Here is a 14,150-nt window from a genome sequence, read left to right on the forward strand (position 1 = left end):
AGTGATTGGAGAGATCAATAACAAGGCTGGTCTCTCCAATCAGAGCTGGGGGCGGGTGAAACTGAGGTCACCCAGTGTTACTGGGGCTGTCGGATAATAAGGGAATGGAAGGCTATCCGACAGTCAGGGTCCACCGTGCAGAGCTCTGCTGCAGAGTAGGGTAGAGGATAGGGGAAACCTGTACCACCAAAGCAGTACTGACACTGTTATGTCACAGTGTCACTAAGGCCAATAGCGGCGTATACTGTTTGCAGTGGAAATGCAAAAGAGTGAGGAATACAACATAAAAGTGCAAAGAAGTCTCAAAATCTGTGAGCGTGAAAGCACCTGTCTCAGTTAACAGTCACAGAGACTAAGGGGTACTTTTCACACTACGACATCGCAGGTGCGATGTCGGTGGGGTCAAATTGAAAGTGACGCACATCCGGCATCGCAGGTGACATCGTAGTGTGTAAAGCCTAGATGATTCGATTAACGAGCGCAAAAGCGTCGTAATCGTATCATCGGTGTAGCGTCGGCGTAATCCATAATTACCCTGACGCGATGGTTCGATGTTGTTCCTCGCTCCAGCAGCAGCACACGTCGCTGTATGTGAAGCCGCAGGAGCGAGGAACATCTCCTACCGGCGTCACCGCGGCTCCTGTAGGATATGTGGAAGGGAGAAGGTGGGCGGGATGTTTACATCCCGCTCATCTCCGCCCCTCCGCTCCTATTGGCCGCCTGCCGTGTGACGTCACAGTGACGCTGTACGACCCGCCCCCTTAATAAGTAGGCGGGTCGCCGGCCAGAGCGACGTCCCAGGACAGGTGAGTCCATGTGAATCTGCCATAGCGATAATGTTCGCTACGGCAGCTATCACAAGGATATCGCAGCTGCGTCGGGGGCGAGGACTATCACGCTCGGCATCGCAGCATAGGCTTGCGATGTCGCAGTGTGCAAAGTACCCCTAAGTGTAGTGTGTGCAATATGGCACCTACCTATGTCCGCTCCACTTGTGGTGCAAGGATACAGACAGCAGCAATGCTGCTAGCTTGAAACTCCTGCCTATGACCGCTCCCCTAGTGTGCGAGGAATCTGACTGCTGCAGGAGGCAGCGTACTGGAGCGTTACCCTAGAAGGCAACGACCACCTGACCTACCTATGTCCGCTCCACTAAGGTGCGAGGACACGGACAACAGTACGGCTGAAAGGTACAGGAGCGCTACCCTACCGATAGCGCTCACCTCAGAGTAGAACCACAAGGCCCAGTCAGACCATGTGCAGCAAGCACCTGCCTATGTCCGCTCCACTAAGGTGCGAGGATACGGACCACAGCATAAGCTGCAAGGTACAAGAGCGTTACCCTACGGATAACGCTCACCTAGATAGACAATAGGTGCCGCAAGGGACATACACAGAGCGTCTACTCCTATGCAGGAACCAAGAGGACTGAGCACCAAGCAGCGTGCGTCAGGGTCTTATATAGACTCTGTGCCTCATCCAAGATGGAGGACAGCAGCCAATCCGCTGCGAGAATCGTCAGCAATGACATCACGCTGGCCTATCACAGAGCAAAGCTTCATAAGCACATGACCAGCGGCCAATCGGCTTAGAATGTGTCAGAGACATGTGACCTCGTGTCAGCGATGATGTCACCCGCACATGTGCAGTGGCTCCAAGATAGGACTTAGTCTCCAGCGCTCGCACATGCTCAGTAGCATGGAATCAGAACATAGTCTCCAGCGCCACACAGACCTGGAACCAAGATATAGCATAGCCAGACCACAGCAAAGGATAAGGAGACACGCAGATCCCCAGAAACGGGAACCGTAACACCCAGCTCCAGCCAATGATCGGTGATACAGCTGCACTGATCATGGCTGGATTTCAATGTTTTAGCCATTTTCAATGGCTGAAACATTACAGTGGTTGTGACTGGCTGAGCGGCGTTCGTCAACCAATCACAGCCTCCTTAGGTCCGGGGAGGAGACACCACCCCTCCTGAGGTCAGGCAGAGGCCCCTCCTCCCCGAATCTAAGATATTTGCAGTGATTGCAGCCTCCGGGGCCTCGATCTCGCCATGACGTACTGTGTACATCATGGGTCCTTAAGTACCATGGCGCTATGATGTACCCAGTTCGTCATAGGTCGCTAAGGGATTAACACGTTTTCAGGCTCTATGGGCCCGATCCCGCTTGGGGCCCCTGTGCAACTGCAGGTGCTGCACCGCGACATGTCTGCCAGTGCAACATACCCAACCCTGCCCATGGGGCCCAGTGACCAGAGGAATGAAAGGGGAGGGGCCCGGGCTGTCAGCCAGGCCCCCCCTCTTGCCTGATGCTCACTGGGCCCAGTACAAGAGAGCCCCAGTAGTAATGCCCTGATGGCGGCCCTGCCAGGAGTACCTGGAGGCTTGGCAGTCCAACCCAGAGTGGGGAAAGGTCCAACTGGCTCCACAGGCAGTCCAGGTGTCCGAGCTGAAAGCTGAGTTCTTGGAGAAGCTCCGCACAGCATGCCAGGCCACGATCTGTCACTTGGCCTGGGAGCGGAAGGAGCGTGAAGCACAGAAGGTACAGGTGGGGACCCACGATTTCCGTTACAAGGAAAGCCTGTGGCGGGCCAGCTGGAAAGACCGCGGAGTTCGCCACTAGGGTGTGGTGGACGAGTTTAACCAGAAGAAGGGGTGGGGCTTCATCACTGAGCCGGGTTTGCAGGTCGGTGTTTTCGTGAGTCGGAGAGATGTGATGGCCCACCTTCAGAAGGAACACCCTGGTCGGGAGTTGCACCCAGGTGACACGGTCATTTACACCCGGCATCATGGAGAGCAGGGCTGGTACACCCTGGATGTGAAAGTGTGTCCAGCAGAGGGCGTTGCAGTGGTACCAGCCTCCTCCCCAAATTCCAGCTCCCAATGCTAAAATATGTGGTAGCTAAACAAAGTTACCCAGTTTGTTTGTTTGGTTATGAAAATGTTGCATAATGATTGCCTAAAAGTTTGATTTACAGGTTTAATAACACATAGACCCACAGTCACAGGACTGGATGTGACAAAAACTTTGGTTGCATAAAGTTGCACAATTGTGCCCACACCAGAGTACTACCTCACCAAAGAACCATTATGGACACTGCCACCAAAGAGAGGCTGGTTGCAGGAAGGATCTGCGGCAGAGGCTGCCGAGACCTGGTCACCAAGGAAACCGGTGACCTTCCTCCTCAGGGGTTTTGGGACCAGGACCTTTGGGTGGTGGTTGTCAAGGGGAGGGTACCCAGGTTTTGTAACATTTTAAGGAAGTGCCTCCCCTGTGAGGGATGAATGTTTAAATGTTATTGCTTTAAATGAAAATTTACCTTTAAATTGTAGCTTGTCAATTTTTGCAGCCCGTGAACATGCTAGAGTTAACCAAGGGGGAATGTAGCACTCTGCGGTACCAGGTGCCACAAATATAACCAGTGGAAACCAAAACCCTGGAATATCCGTACCTGCCAGAACACCAGCACCCTCAGGCCACATACACAACCCCAACACCAGACTGGGAGACTGCCTAGCAACGGGTAAATGGGATGGGCACTGATTGGATAGTCGCTTCCCAATTTGTAGGGAGAGACCCAGTGAGGGGGAGGGGCAAGTGGTCAGTTGGGAAGTTGGCAGGAGAAAGTGAAGGAGACTGAAGTGAGTTCAGTAGTGAAGTTAGTGAAGTCGAGGAGTGTGAAGGAAGGAGTAGAGGAGTTCTGAGGAGAAAAGTACAGAAAAGACCTGAAGCAACAATGGAGTGCTGTACAAGGAGTGAGGGACTGTGGAATACAGAACCAGGACTCCAGGCATCGTGGGTTACCTGTGGAAGTGTAAAGGTCGCTTTACACGCTACGACATCGCTAACGCGATCTCGTTGGGGTCACTGAATTTGTGACGCACATCCGGTCACTTTAGCGATGTTGTTGCGTGTGACACCTATGAGCAATTTTGCATCATCGCAAAAACGTGCAAAATCGCTCATGGGTGATATGAGGGTCCATTCTCGAATATCGTTGCTGCTGCAGGAACGATGTAGTTCGTCGTTCCTGCGGCAGCACACATCGCTCCGTGTGACACCGCAGGAACGAGGAACCTCTCATTACCTGCGTCCCGCCCGCAATGAGGAAGGAAGGAGGTGGGCGGGATGTTACGTCCCGCTCATCTCCGCCCCTCCGCTTCTATTGGGTGGCTGTTTAGTGACGTCGCTGTGACGCCGCACAGACCGCCCCCTTAGAAAAGAGGCGGTTTGCCGGTCACAGCGACGTTGCTAGGCAGGTAAGTAGTGTGACGGGTCTGGGCGATGTTGTGCGCCACGGGCAGCGATTTGCCCATGTCGCACAACCGATGGGGTCGGTACCCACGCTAGCGATATCGATACTGATATTGCAGCGTGTAAAGTAGCCTTTAGACTCCAGGAACCGCGGGACACCTGTGGAAGTCTTGAACCAAGGCTCACAGGACTCAGCACAAGGTGGGGTGCAGACCCTAGGACAGTGGGACAATTTATGGTCAGCTGTTAGCTGCCAACCGAGAAGAGGTAATTGCCAACCCAAAGAGTTTGAAGCACAAGCAGCAAAGAGGGAACCGGGGACTGAACCCCTCTAATAGTCCAGGCTGCCTGCAGTAGGACCAAGACTGAAGAGAAGGGACTCCCAAGTAGCTCCAGGCCACGGGATTCCAACCACAACAAGTGTGCACGGAGGACAGTCAACCCAGGTCACAGCTGACACAGAGAACAAGAGGAGCGGGAACAACTAGAACCGACACCAGCGGGTCCAAGTACCAAAGTAAAAGCAAGGCAAGTTGAAACTGCAATACTGGTGTGGACTGTTTTATTACCGCCCCGTGCACTCACACAGACGGTTCCCCACTACAATCCCCTTCATTCACTGCTGGGGCCTGTCCCTGCTTGCAGAGGGCTCAAACACCTAAGCTGCACCACTCCATCAGCCCCAGCTGGGCCCTGCAGCGGCGGCCCCAATAACCTGGCCACACACCGCAAGTGGCGTAGTTGAGAACTTTTTTATTTTTTATTTTTATTTTCTGCTTTTTCTTTTATTTTTCACCCATTTTTCTGAGGGATGGCACCCCAAGGGCTACAGCACCAGGCCGCGACCACGACTGTTCCCCACTGCGCACCGCACACTTGGGACCAAATACCACACAGCCCCTGGGGCGTCACAAGTCTCCTGGGAAGTTGTGGGTGGGTCTGCTTTTTTGGGGGGTAAACTTCCCCCCAACCGTGTTTCTCCAAGAATAAGACCTCCTCCAAAAATAAGCCCTAGTGCTTTTTTGGGGGGCAAAAAAAATATATGACAGTGTCTTATTTTTGGGAAAACACAGTATCAGATTAAAAACACTTTTTACAAAATAAAGGTTTTTTGCATAACCAGATTTACCATACATACATAACCAGTTTTTATTGGTACCATTTTTGGCTGCATAATATAATATTTTTTGATCGCTTTATATTCCACTTTTTGTGAGGCAGAATCAAGAAGAAACAGCAATTCATAAATAGTTTTTTATTGTTTTCTTTTATGTCATTCACTGCTGTTCACCATACCATAAAAATGATAAGACAGTTTTATTCTTCAGGTCAGTACGATTACAGCATTACCACATTTATCTAGTTTTTTTTGTTTTGCAGCTTTTACACCATAAAAATAATTATTTAAGAAAAAAAAGTTTTTTTACATTGTTGTATTCTGAGAGCTATAACTTTCTTTTTTTTGTCTGACAGAGCTGTATGGTGGCTTGTTTTTTGTGGGACATGATGACGTTTTCAGAGGTACCATTTTTATTCATATATGATTTTTTTACCACGTTTTATTCCACTTTTTTTGTCAGCTGTATGATGTAAATACCTACTTTTTGCTACCTTTCTTTCTTATTTTTTTTGCGGTGTTACAGTTTTATATATTGGATTCTTATGGATGCAGCATTACCAAAGATGTGTACTTTTTTTATTTATTGGAATATTTTTTTTTATTTTTTTTGTTCTTTATTTTCTGATTTTGTTTTAAATATTTTTTACTTTTTTTTACTTTTTCACTTAGTCCCTTTATGGAACATTACCCCACAGGTTTCTGATCGCAGCTGGAATGTTCTGCAGTGCTCGATCACTGCAGAACGTTGCAGCTATTAGAGCTGCACTGAGAGCCTGTGTGATCATGCTGTAGGCATGATCACACAGGCTTTCCATAGACAGGTGACCCGGAGGTTGTCATGACGACCTCTGGTCACCATGACAACGCTCGAGCCCTCCCAATTACATTGCAGGGTCCCGATCGGTGGGGAGAGAGCACAATTCCTCTCCCGATCAACTAAGTGCCATGATCGGTGTCTGCAAATTGGGGTTCTGATCTGGCATAAATCCTAAGTCATATGAAAAGGCTTGTTAAAGGGCCACTTTTGACTTTTAGGATTGCTACTTCCAATAGGTGGTGCTAGAGTTTGTCTCCTTGTCTTCCTCTCTGAAGAGACAAATTTTGAATATTTCCCAGAGGGTCATTGCAGCTATAAGGGGTACTTTACATGCTGTGACATCGCTGGCATTTGCTGGCGATGTCGAGCGCGATAGTACCTGCCCCCGTTGTACGGCCGATATGTGGTGATCGCTGCCGTAGCGAACATTATCTCTACGGCAGCGTCACATGCACATACCTGCTCTGCGACGTCGCTGTGACCGGCGAACCGCCTCCTTTCTAAGGGGGCGGTTCGTTCAACATCACAGCGACGTCACAGCAGCGTCACTGAACCACCGCCCAATAGAAAAGGAGGGGAGGAGATGAGCGGCCGGAACATGCCGCCCACCTCCTTCCTTCCTCCTTTTCCGGTTGACGGAGGTAAGGTGATGGTTGTCGCTCCTGCGGTGCCACACACAGCGATGTGTGGTGCCGCAGAAGCGACGAACCACATAGCTACTGAGCAGAAAATATTTTGTTTTAGGACGACTTCTCTATGACCAGCGATTTTTCCCTCTTTTGCGATCGTTTACGGTCGCTCAGAGGAGTCACACGCTGCGATCTCGCTAACGAGGCCGAATCTGCGTCACAACCACTGTGACCCCGACGATATCTCCTTAGCGATATTGCAGCGTGTAAAGCACCCTTAAGTCCCCTCACTGGCAGCCAGACTGGTTTGTCAGGTCTCCGCAAGGAGAATAGTCTTCCCTGTGGTCCCTATTAAAAATCAATAATGGCTGCTCTATCAATATCTTGAGTAAATGAATATGGTATTTCTAAAGATGAAGAAAGCTAAACAACGACAAAACTCATTTGGTACTTCAGAAAAAAAGAATAAGATCTGATAAGTTTACAACCCACTCATCCATTCTCTACTTCTCCAAAGAAGTTGTGTGATATTGGCAGGTTAGCTCCTGAGGGAATATGTCCCTTCCCTAATGCATACGTCCTAAGCAGAAAATGCAGGTACATATATTATCTGCCTGCTCATTCACACTGATTGCTATGGACTGGACTAGAATAGAGAATATATCTTATCAATTGTTTCCCCAGGCGTTTTCTCTACTTCATTCATGACTGAACATATCCTCTGTCAATAAGAGATGTAAGATTCACAGCATGGTATGCAAAACTCAGGAGGCTTCTGATGTACTGGTATAGTTCATCCAGGTTTTATGCAGTTAGGTGAGTATTATTCATTTCACTCTTACAGCATTTCAGATGTGTTTTAAACATTTTTGAGAGACTGGACAACTCACATTTAAAGTGAAATCTGTCAGTGATCCTTTCAAATGGCTGGAGACAATCTCTCCTACAGTAGTACATTGAGGTTACAGGAGCCAAACGGTTCAAATTTAACCAAAATCACATTTTTATTAAATAAAAAAAGCAGTCAGAGATATCCATGTCATATTTATTCATTGTGTTATTAGCTGGAAAAGGGCCTATATGGACTATAGTGATACTTAATCATAACCTTACATTATATTCAAAATTATAATGCACTTGATACACCCCACCAGGGTCTGGGGGCACTCGGAAATGGGCCGGTTCAGTTCTGGGAGGATGTCACGGCGTCAGGGCCCGATGCCATGACCCCGGCAGGGTCGTTTTAAATGAGTGGGGGATATTTACAGGGGATAAGTCGTAACGCCACCCATGGTATGTGGCAAGATAGGTGCTGCCGCTGCTATTCAATTCCCTTGGGGTTGGTGGTGATGCAGCTGAGTTTGTATAGCTCTCCACAGGTAGAGCTGGGCCCCAGGGCTAGCAAATTGGTGACAGTCTATGGTGTTTAGCTGTAATGGCGGGGTGCAGGGCCTGAGGCAGAGACAATAATGGGGCAACACAGAAACTCAGTCACAAGTTCTTTACTCACTGTTGATAGCTCCAGGTTACCAAGACTAGTCAGAGGCTGACCTCTGAGTGCTGGGTCCTGCTGTGATGGGCCCCAGCAGATCCCCGGATAGTTCGGAGGCACAACCTGTTACACCCTTCTGTGTTCCTTCCCTGGTCGTCTTCCTGCGCTGGCCTCTCCTGCCTGCCCCGCGCCTCACACACATTGCCCTGAGCTGGTGTCCGTGGATCCCTTTTATAAGTGGCTTTCCTGCCTTGACCCTTGGTCCTATGTGGTCACCTTTTCAGTGGGTTATGTGCAGTGGTGGCTTCAGTACTTGAAGTAACCTCAGCCTCCGGTTTACTAGTTGAGCCTTGTAGTTCTCCACTAGTCTAGGGACTGGATCCCTGTTGCGACCAAGTCCCCCCATGCCGGTGTACCAGCTGTGGATGCGAGCCCACGGGTGGATGGCTCACTTCCCGTAGCTCTGAGGCTCTAGGACCTTTCTCCTCCGCGTCCACTTCCTGACTGACTGACGTTCTACAGTCTGCTCCCACTAACTAAACCCCACCTCCAGACTGGCTTCGAGACTGTGCTTTCCCTAAGGTGCAATTCACTCTAACCACGGCCTAAGGCCCGTTTCACACGTCAGTGAAAAACACAGACGTTTTTCACTGGCGTGTAAAACACGCACATGTCCCTGCGTGTGCTGTGAATCACGGCACACGTGGGTTGTCTAAGTGCAATCCGGGCTCCGTTCTCCGTGGCCCGTGATTGCACTTAGAAATCAACTCACCTGCGCCCGCTCCCGCTCTCCATGGTGCTGATCGCTCCCGCGGTGCAGCATCCGGCCGGCGCTGACCCCTGCAGCAGCTGCTTCCAGGTCAGCTGTGTCGTGCATCATGAATATGCGCGACAGTAATCAGCCGGCTTAGAAGCAGCAGCCTGCACGGGCTGCAGAGAGCGCGGCTGAAGCCGGGTGAGTAAAAATGTTTATTATTTTAAATGCACGTTTTTTTCTGGCATGTGTTTCACGGACCACACCACTGCGGTGTCCGTGGAACATCAGTGATGCCAGAAGAAAATGGACATGTCTCCGTGCGGCAATCACGCACACGCGGGTACGCCGCACGGAGACACGTGCAGTGAAAAAATCACTGACGTGTGAGCAGACCTATTCATTATAATGGGTCTGCGTATGTCAGTGATTCTGGTACGTTTAAAAAAAAGCACAAACGTACCAGAATCACTGACGTGTGAAAGGGGCCTAATGGAGTGTTGTTAAATTAAGAGTGTGTCTGTGTGTGTGTGCGCAACGACTTGTGGCCTCCTTCTTACCCGGGAATGGGATACCACACCTCTGGTTGAGGTGCAGTACCTCTGTGGCGACTGGACCCTCAGGGGCGCCACACGCTGTCACACTGGTAGAACATCAGATGCATGTGATGCATGAGTGAACGGATCATTTTAAACTCTATGATCTTTTAGCTACTTGCACCCACTGAATGACCAACAGAACACAAGAGCTACATGTTAAGGCTCACATATATTTTAGAATAATGTTTGTCAAACCTCCAGATATAAGCCGGACTCACACAAACGTATTTAAAAACGGTTCCATTATTGTTTTGGAGAGTAGGACGATAGTAATCCGTGTGGTAGTCCGTGTGTACTGCATTTGTGAGTAATGTCATCTGTAGTGTGTTCCGTGTGGCATCCATGTTTAGTCCGTTTTTAAAGACTAATCCACCATATGTACTAATTTTGAAGGGATTGCAAAAACATGTTTCTCTTGTTAGCCCAACCCTATAAAATGATCCGGACCTATGGCACATAGTGGTACTACAGAAATTTCAATTGTGTTGTCATTCCTGTGATGCTTATGCCTGTTACAGTGGTATGTCATTTTTAAATATGTCATTGCCTGTAACTTTCAATACCACAGAAAATATACTATTGCACTGGGTATTGTCAAGACAGTTTGGTAAACAATACCCTGAAGAAGTTTTTCCAGTGAAGCGGCGTATATTTTGGGTACATCCACTCTTATGTCAACGAACAGCAGAGGACATTTCCATAGACTGTATGGTGAACTACGAAGTAATGTCAGTAAATTCAAGGATTATTGCCGCATGTCCATTAACACCCTTGATACATTGTTGCATTTGATTCGGCCACTCTTCACCTTCCAGAACACTAACAAGTGACGGGCAATAAGTGCAGAACAACGTTTATTGATCACTATAAGGTAATAGTTCATAACTAGAGATGAGCGAACCGGTCCCGGTTCGGCTCGAGGCCGGTTCGCCGAACGGGGGTCCCGTTCGAGTTCGGTTCGTCGAACGTTCGACGAACCGAACTAGAACCAATAGGCTATAATGGGAGGCAATCACAAACACATAAAAATGCATTATAAATGTACACAAACAGTTAATAAACATTGCCATAACACTTACCGGTCCCCGCGATCCCTTCTGCACTCTGTCTCCTGCCGCTATTCCATCCGATGATCGCTGAATCCTCCCGGTGACCTGCACTGCCAGCAGAGAAGCAGGACCTATCGTGACGTCAAAATAGCCATGTGACCAGTCACGTGGCTATTATCTCATTGGCTACAGACTGGTCACATGACTATGACACGTCATGTAGGACCTGCGAGTGCATCTCTCCGGTACACGGTGCACATATGTGTATCGCCGTGTACCGGCGACATGCTCTAGCACACGGTCGACTCCCCGTTCCGTTAGGGACCGGCTGACACAGCCGGTCATTAACGGAGATCACCGTTGCCATAGCAACGCAGTTAGCGGTGACGTCACCGCTAACCGCGGCTCCGGGAGCACCGTTGCTATGGTAACGCGTCTGTCAGCGTTACCGCTAGCAGCCAGCAGTGATCACTCACGGAGTGAAGGCTGCACGCTGCTTCCCGATTGTAGTGAGCATTGTAGTTAGGATGGAGGTTCCCCAGCCCCAAGTGATGCCCCTCACTACAATCGTCACTACTACTACACTAGAAAGAAAGCAGATAGAAGAGCAGGATCGTGGAGGGCTGACAGGGGGTAATAAAGATGGAGTCTCTAATGTGTCTGTGTATTTATTTCTATTAAAGTATTTTTTCTCTGTGTGGTGTCTTTTTTTAACCCTTTATTGGAGATTCTTAATGGCCGGGTCAAACGTGCCTGACATTAAGAATCTCTGGCTTAATACTGGCTGGTAAAACAAAGCCAGTATTAACTCATGATTACCCAACAAGCCACCCGGCTCCAGGGCTGTTGGAAGAGTTGGATACAGCGCCAGATGATGGCGCTTCTATGAGAGCGCCATTTTCTGGGACGGCTGCGGACTGAAATCCGCAGCAGAGGCGCCCACAAACCTCGGGCTAACCTGTGCTGCGGATTCCAATCCCCAGCTGCCTAGTTGTACCCGGCTGGACACAAAAATAGGGCGAAGCCCACGTCATTTGTTTTTTAATTATTTCATGAAATAAGTGAAATAATTAAAAAAAACGGGCTTCCCTATATTTTTGGTTCCCAGCCGGGTACAAATAGGCAACTGGGGGTTGGAGGCAGCCCGTGGCTGCCAGCTGTACCTGGCTAGCATACAAAAATATGGCGAAGCCCACGTCATTTTTTTGGTGGGCAAAAAACTTCTGCATGCAGTCCTGGATGGAGTATGCTGAGCCTTGTAGTTCTGCAGCTGCTGTCTGCTCTTCTCCATACAGACAGACAGCAGCTGCAGAACTACAAGGCTCAGCATACTCCATCCAGGACTGTATGCAGAAGTTTTTTGCCCCCTGAAAAAATTATGTGGCTTCGCCATATTTTTGTATGCTAGCCAGGTACAGCAGGCAGGTACGGCTGCCCCCAACCCCCAGTTGCCTATTTGTACCCGGCTGGGAACCAAAAATAAAGGGAAGCCCTTTTTTTATTATTTCATGAATTTCATGAAATAATTAGAAAACAAATGACGTAGGCTTTGCCCCATTTTTGTGTCCAGTCAGGTACAACTAGGCAGCTGGGATTGGAATCCGCACCACCGGTTGGCCTGAGCTTTCTGGGCCCCACTGCTGCGAATTGCAGTCTGCAGCCACCTCAGAAAATGGCATTTTCATAGAAGCGCCATCTTCTGGCGCTGTATCCAACTCTTCCAGCACCTGCCTGCTATACCTGGCTAGCATACAAAAATATGGCGAAGCTCACGTCCTTTTTTTGTAGCTTTTTGGCAAAAAAAAAAAAAAATGCTTCCCTGGATTTTCCATTGCCAGTGAAGGTAACACCAAGCAGTGGGGGTTAGCAGCCAGTAGCTGCTTGGATTACCCTTAGCTAGCAATACAAAAAATGCAGTGGGAGCTAACATATATTTTTTTTAATTATTTATTTAAATAACTAAAAATAAAATGGGCTTCCCTGTATTTTGATTGCTGGACATCACAGTGCTGTAAAAATAAATCTTTAAAAAAATGACGTAGCGCTCCGCGGTATTTTTGATTCTCAGCGCAGATAAAGCAGACAGCTATGGGTTGCCACCCCCATCTGCCTGCCGTTACCTTGGTTGGCAATCAAAATACAGGGAAGCCCATTAATTTTTTCTATTTAAAAAATAGTTAAAAAAAAAAAATTACGTTGGGTCCCCCCATTTTTGATAGCCAGCTAGGGTAAAGCAGACGGCTGTAGCCTGAAAACCACAGCTGGCAGCTTTACCGTGGTTGGGGATCCAATGTGGAGGTCCCCTCAGGCTCTTTTTTATAATTATTTTATAAATATTAATAATTACACAATAAAAGTAGGGGACCCCCCAAATTGGATCACCAGCCAAGGTAAAGCGGACAGCTGTGGTCTGGTATTCTCAGGGTGGGAAGGTCCATAGTTATTGGGCCTTCACAGCCTAAAAATAGCAGGCCGCAGGCACCCCAGACGTGGCGCATCCACTAGATGCGCCAATCCTGGCGCTTCACCCCAGCTCATCCCGTGCCCTGGTGCAGTGGCAAACGGGGTAATAAATCGGGTTGATACTAGCTGTAAAGTCACCTGAGATCAAGCCCAGCAGTTTGTGATGTCATGGCGTCTATTAGATACCCAACATCATAAACTGTCAGTACTAACAAAAACAAAAAATCGACAAAAGAAATTTATTTGAAAAAACAGTCCCCAAAACATTTCCTCTTTCACCAATTTATTGTAAGAAAAAAAATAAAGGGGTCCCACGACAACTCTGGACCGTCTAGAATATGGGGGGGAGACACTCAGGGAACGTATCCCCCATTTTCTAGGAGTGCGGACCCTTCATGTGAGGAGTGTGGGTGCAATGAATCTGCACTCACTCTCCCCGGGTCCACAGCAGCAGAGTCCATGTCGTAATGGTTGCTACCAAAGCTGCAATGCCCTGCTCATGAGGTAAGGGCATGCCTAATCAGGAGAACTACTGTAGAGGAAGCTCTGCTCACTGGTATATAGGTGCTCAGAGGTAATAATAGATAAAATTAGTGAGTAACCTCGGCACTCTATATCTCCCAGACTAAGTCAGTAAGTCACAACGGATAGTAATGCAAAATCACTCTTTATTGGTCCGTATTAAGAAAATTTTTTTTTCATAAGCATATATGTTTTTGTCCAAAACAAGTTACAAATGACGTTTCGGCCTGAGCCTTCGTCAGATTGGACTTATCTGCATGTAATCATGAAAAATGACAATAATCAGTATCACATAAGAGTGAGAGAACAATAACATAAACTCGAACAATGTAGAGGTACAATTGGGATGCAGCAAAAAAATTGCAACACAGCAAGAAATGAAACACATGATACAAATGTCATAATACAGTACAAGGACAATATAGTAATGACAAATATGGGGT

This window comes from Anomaloglossus baeobatrachus, chromosome 1 (assembly GCF_048569485.1).
Source record: "Anomaloglossus baeobatrachus isolate aAnoBae1 chromosome 1, aAnoBae1.hap1, whole genome shotgun sequence".
Lineage (NCBI taxonomy): Eukaryota > Metazoa > Chordata > Amphibia > Anura > Aromobatidae > Anomaloglossus > Anomaloglossus baeobatrachus.